Source organism: Oncorhynchus nerka, linkage group LG9b (genome assembly GCF_034236695.1).
Source record: "Oncorhynchus nerka isolate Pitt River linkage group LG9b, Oner_Uvic_2.0, whole genome shotgun sequence".
In the NCBI taxonomy this organism is placed as follows: domain Eukaryota; kingdom Metazoa; phylum Chordata; class Actinopteri; order Salmoniformes; family Salmonidae; genus Oncorhynchus; species Oncorhynchus nerka.
This window is the reverse complement of record NC_088424.1, coordinates 22,444,740-22,451,736: the sequence shown is the minus strand read 5'-3', so window position 1 is coordinate 22,451,736 and position 6,997 is coordinate 22,444,740.

The following is a 6,997-nucleotide window of genomic DNA, read 5'->3' as shown; positions in this document are numbered from 1 at the left end:
TACTTTGAATTGATGGTGACTTTGTGTGAAGTAAATAAGCTAGGCAAAAGGCTTCCATGCGACAACCTGTTTTGATAATGTTGCATAACATCTTTTTGCTAAATCTGCTGCTGCGCATGTTGTGTATTTTGTTAAATTGTATTAGTGGGACATTGGGGAAATGTTTCATAATTTCCCGGTTCTTGTCATTGTATTTTTTCGGGAAATGTGAAGTGTTCCCGGAGAGTGAACCCCGGTTATGTTAATCCCTAATATGTATTTAATGAATGTAAGCAATAACGAATATTCACCAATTATTTGGTGTTTTCACACTGTGAATGAAGATGCCCTTCTATTTAAAAAGCACATGCATACAACATAATGAAATACACAAGTGTGTAGTACACTACCCTGACAATATACACAAATGCCTGATCTCAAGCATTTACACACACACACACACACACACACACACACACACACACACACACACACACACACACACACACACACACACACACACACACACACACACACACACACACACACACACGCACACACACACACGCACACACACACACACTCTCTCACACACACACACACACACACACACACACACACACACACACACACACCTATCGGTAGCCTCAAAACCTTGACGTTATGCAGCCATGCAAACTGAAATTGAATAATGTGAGCTGTCTGCTTTTTAGCCTCTGATGTTTGGTTGTTGATGTGCGCTTCACTAGTCTGTCAGTTCATGGATTTATACTCTAAATGGCTGCTTTCACTTGAATTGCTTCATCACAAAAGTCCCTCATTTTGCAGAGATTGTACACAGGGCTGCAAAAATACCTTTTACTGTGTCTGCTGAATTTCTCCCTTACATGTTAAGGATTTGATACGGTCTCTGTTTTCTCCATAGGGATCCTATTAAATTACTAGAGGGGCTTTGTCAAAGTACCAAAATGGGGCGAAAATGGCAGACATCTTGGTCAGGGAGAAATCCAAAACCAGTCTAATTGGAATGGATGGCATAGATTATGAATTTTCTGCTCTTTACTTATGCAGAAAAATAAAAGTAAGGCATGTGATGTATCAGAAAATGTGTAATGGAATTATAGTCAACCTAAAATATTGTCATTATGTAGTTATGCAGACAGTTTATAAAGGTTTTATATCAATTTCCTGTATAAATGGCCTCTAAAATTTTATGTAAACAGACCATAGATTTCTCAGATTTGATTCTTGGAAAGCTGTGCGTGCTAGTGTATGATACAATATCAGTACTTATACAACAGGTGGTTCTAATCCTGAATGCTGATTGGTTAAAACTGCATTCCATGATGTTAAAATGGCTATTTACTTTGTCCCATCTGACTGTGCAATCCACTAGCTCATCGGCCCAGACAGGCAATTTATACATTTGATCTGCACTATAAAAAGCATCTAGACATTATCTCACATTTCTTTTAGAATAACATTTAGTTTTCAACATCGGAGATTTGTATAAACCTTGCCTTCTGTGTCTCCTACATTTGCAACATGGTTTCAATGTTCAAATTCAGCATAATTTCATGGATATAGACAAAGAAAAAAGGCCAAACGAAAGTGCATGATTTCCAGCTTCAGTTTGAAGTGATTGTGTTAGCTGTGTTGTTGGCTAGCTTCTCTGAACAACAGTGTCCTGACGAGAGAGACCATTTTCTATGTGAGGCGATGTCAGGCCTCATTACATCATTGTTATGGATGTATCCAAATACATGTCACTAGAAAACAGCTTAAACAAATGCAAATGCAGCTACTTTGTTTTTATTCTGTCTGCACTGTTTTGACGTGAATGTGCAGTAAGTTAGCAATAGTTGGCTAGCTAGCAAGCAAGGGATAGGAACGTTGCCAGCCAGTATGGCAATGGAACATTTAGAACAAAAGACATGGTTGTGTCTGTAGATGCAGAACAAAAACACTGATCGACTGTGTCGCGTCTCTGGCAATCAAATCGATAGAATGAACGACAAGCCGGCTTGAGTAGCAACCCTAAATTTGTGTCGGGACTATATCATGTGGAAGGATGACATAGTATGAATAAAATCATCAAAATAACGTTTTTTATGAAAATATGTAAACCATTATTGGAATATGTTGGTAACCCGTAGTATAAAAGTGATAATGCCCTCGAAGATGGTGTTTGTAGGATATATTGACAAGGTTTGCCGCCCCTCGACTTTATCTCCGGCCTAATAACACCCATGTCAATATATCCTACAAACACAGGCTTCTCTGGCATTATCACTTAATTGTTGCATTTACAACTTGTCAAAGTCCTATTATCAACTGATTTGAGCCAGTGAATGACTAGGGACTAGGGATTGACTGCACTGTTTGAATGGAATGTTGGCACAATTTTTATAATTAATATAATACTTTCTCTAAAACTGTCTGGCCAGCTAGCTAACACACATACAGTTCAGATTTTGTTTTTCATTGTTTTAAACATTATCTTATCACAGCACTGGGAAACCATGGTTGACCAACTCCCTGACCAACATGGCTGACCTTTTGACTGTCATAAGAAGGTTCATGTCCATTCTAGTCTCCTCCACCACATCCTCTGAACATTCTCTCAAAATCTCTCATTAGACAACACAACAAAATCCATCCCTTATGAGTGAAGATTCCCTAAGCCGGAAATGGCTCTCTTAAAAATCACACGCAAAGCGTTCTTTAAAAAGCAACTGAAAACAACATTTTCTATCAACTAGAACATCTCAGAAGTGTTCCATCCTACCTGTTTCACTTTCAGTTAAATCTCAGGGCTCCATCTCAAAGCCACGTGGATCAGGTACAGAAACCACATGCAGAGGGGAATGCAATGCATACGCTCAATTCCGGATGGCGTAAAGAATGAACAACTCCAGATCCAGTCACCCACGAGACCTAGGGATGTGCATTGTCCTCATTTCAGCACCGTCGAGAACAGCTCCAAGGAAAAAAATGTCCATTACAAGAAAAAAAATTGAGAAAAAGCTGGGGGAAAGGAGAGAATGCCAGCACAATACCCTGCCAGTCTGCTCTCTATCCCTCTATCTCTTTCTCAGTCCCCTTCTCTCCACTCTCTCTATCGCTCTATTTTTTTCTCTCTCTCTCTCTCTCTCTCTCTCTCTCTCTCTCTCTCTCTCTCTCTCTCTCTCTCTCACACACACACACACACACACACACACACACACACACACACACACACACACACACACACACACACACACACACACACACACACACACACACACACACACACACACACACACACACACACACACACACACTCTCTCTTCTGTGCTCTTGCACTCACAGTTGTGTAATCAATTGGGTCTGATAGAAAATAATGGCACTCGATTTCACAGGACAATCAATACGATGTATTGTATCCCCCTGACTCTACCCCAGGCTGCTGCTACTGTACCGAATGGATTACAACACACCAATTAGACATTTGGCAGAGTGCAACAGACACACTATATTCCAAAAGAAAAAGAAATACATCTGCAGCATTGTAACATAGGGAACACTCAAATTGATGCAAAGTATGAGCTAATAGAATAATACATTTAAATCCAAAGGGTGGAAGGGGACTGACTGGCACCTTCCTTAGGGAATACTGTAGTACTCCTTGGGGTTTTCACTGTTTGATAGAAAACGTAATGGAACTCCCCTGTGTGTGTCTTCTGGTCAAGTAGAAATGCAGCTAAGTATAATAATAAACACAGACTAACATTGATGCACAGTACCCCTTGACTTTTTCCACATTTTGTTATGTTGCAGCCTTTTTCTAAAAATTGATTAAATAGCTTTTTCCCTCATCAATCTACACACAATACCCCATAATGACAAAGCAAAAACTGTTTTGGGGATATTTTTTTGCAAATGTATCAACAAAAAAACAACAACTGTATTATCTCATTTACATGAGTATTCAGAACCTTTACTCAGTACTTTGTTGATTACAGTCTCAAGTCTCCTTGGGTATGAAGCTACAAGCTTGGCACAAATGTATTTGGGGAGTTTCTCTCACTCTTCTCTGCAGATCCTCTCAAGCTCTATCAGGTTGGATGGGGAGCGTCGCTGCACAGATTTTTTTTGGTCTCTTCAGAGATGTTCGATGTGGTTCAAGTCCGGGCTCTGGCTGGGCCACTCAAGGACATTCAGAGACTTGTCCCGAAGCCACTCCTACATTGTCTTGGCTGTGTGCTTAGGGACGTTGTCCTGTTGCAAGGGGAACTTTAGCCTGAGTCTGAGGTCCTGAGCGCTCTGAAGCAGGTTTTCATCAAGGATCTCTCTGTACTTTGCTCGGTTCATATTTCCCTCAATCCTGACTAGTCTCCCAGTCCCTGCCTTTAAAAACATCCCTACAGCATGATGCTGCTACCATCATGCTTCACCGTAAGGATGGTGACAGGGTTTCTCCAGACGTGACTCTTGGCTTTCAGATGAAAGAGCTACATTTTGGTTTCATCAGACCAGAGCATCTTGTTTCTCATGGTCTGAGAGTCCTTTAGGTGCCTTTCGGCAAAGTCCAAGTGGGCTGTCATGTGCCTTTAACTGAGAAGTGGCTGCCTTCTGGCCACTACCATAAAGGCCTGATTGGTGGAGAGCTGCAGAGATTGTTGTCCTTCAGGAAGGTTCTCCCATCTCCACAGAGGAACTCTGGAGCTCTGTCAGAGTGGTCATCTCCCTTTCCAAGGCCCTTCTACCCCGATTACTCAGTTTGGCTGAGTGGCCAGCTCTGTGAAGAGTCTCCAAACTTCTTCCATTTAAGAAGGATGGAGGCCATTGTGTTCTTGGCGACCTTCAATGCTGCAGAAATGTTTTGGTACCCTTCCCCAGATCTGTCCCTCGACACAATCCTGTCTTGGAGCTCTACGGACAATTCCTTCAACCTCATTGCTTAGTTTTTGCTCTGACATGCACTGTCAACTGTGGGACCTTATATAAACAGGTGTTTGCCTTTTCAAATCATGTCCAATTAATTGAATTTACCACAGGTCGACCCCAATCAAGTTGTAGAAACATCTCAAGGATGATCAATGGAAACAGGATGCACCTGAGCTCAATTTCGAGTTTCATAGCAAAGGGTCTGAATTTCTTATATAAATAAAGTATTTCTGTTTTTATTTGTAATACATTTGCAACAATTTCTAAAAAACTGTTTTTGCTTTGTCATTATGGGGTATTGTGTGTAGATTGATGAGGGAAAAAAGCATTTTAATCAACTTTGGAATAAGGCTGTAACTTAACAAAATGTGGAAAAAGTCAAGGGGTCTGAATCCATTCCGAATGCACTGTACAGTAGGATAATGTACTGTGTATGTGTACTGTAGCATATGCACATCCAAAAGCACTCAATAAATGTCTTGTCTAGGTTATTATTTTTGTTCATTCTGAGGACAGGATTTGACCTGAATGTAATCATACTTCAAATTTCTGAAAATAACATTCAGTTTATAAATCAAATTCATCAAATTCGAGTATCTTAAAGAAAACCTCAGATGTAAAGTTCTATAATTGGCTCTATCATATTCAAAATTGCCATATGTTAGAGACAGAGAAAACAAATAGGTTCTTCTAGGAATTATCATGGACTACTGAAGCGTTCTTCAGTTTATAATGGACCACCATTAACAATTAGAAATCCTTACAGCACTAAGATATTACGCAGCTGTTAATATAAGGCCACATTATTTAAGATACTTTATCAGATGGTGAATCATCCATGTGAAGATTAAAGTCGCACTCCAGTCTCCTTTTCACCTCATTTATCAGCTGATTTACTTAACAAAAGGCACATCTCAATAAATGGTTGAGGTATCCTCATGACATGGTGGGACTTTCCTCTTCTTTTATCTATTGCTCCTCTATGGTTCCTGCAAGCAAGGCGGGAGGCTGATGACATCAGAGGGCACCATAAGACCTGCTCCTTATTATTTTGGCCTACTCCTTGAAGTTTGCAAAAAAATCGACTTTTCTCAAACATATTTTTGTTCCCCTTAAGTGTGTGTACAGTACTGTATTCATACGTGGGATATTGTTTCTCAACAGGAAAAGTAAAAAAAATAGCTGGAGTGCGTCTTTAAAGAGAAATCTAAAAACATGTTTTACTTCATATTCATCATCTCCAGCACCACTTCAACATCAACATACATTAACATTCAAACGTTTGATGTCACTTAGACATTTCCTTGCTTTGGTGGTGGTAAAGTGGGAGATTTGTACAGGGTAAAAGCCATTTTTTTGTCCATGAAAATAACATAAAACTGATCAGAAACACAGTGTAGACGTTGTAAATGTTGTAAATTACTATTTTAGATGGAAACGGTATATTTTAATGGAATACCTACACAGGCGTACAGAGGCCAATTATCAGCAACCATCACTCCTCTGTTCAAATGGCACGTTGTGTTAAGTAATCCAAGTTTATCATTTTAAAAGGCTAATTGATCATTAGAAAACCCTTTTGTAATTATGTTAGCACAGCTAAAAATGGCTGTGCTGATTTAAGAAGCAATAAAATTGGCCTTCTTCAGACTAGTTGGAGCATCGGCATTTGCGGGTTCAATTACAGGCTCAAAATGGCCAGAAACAAAGACCTTTCTTCGGAAACTCGTCAGTATATTCTTGTTCTGAGAAATGAAGGCTATTCCATCTAAGCCATATCTCAGACTGGCCAGTAAAAATAAAAAATTAAGATGGGAAAAAGAGCGCAGACACTGGACAGAAGAAGTTTGGAAAAAAGTGATATGGACAGACAAATCTAAGTTTGAGGTGTTCGGATCACACAGAAGAACATTCGTGAGACAAAGAAAACATTTAATTAAAGATGCTGAAGGAGTGCTTGATGCCATCTGTCAAACATGGTGGAGGCAATGTGATGGTCTGCGGGTGCTTTGGTGGTGGTAAAGTGGGAGATTTGTACAGGGTAAATGGGATCGTGAAGAAGGAAGGCCATCACTCCATTTTGCAACAC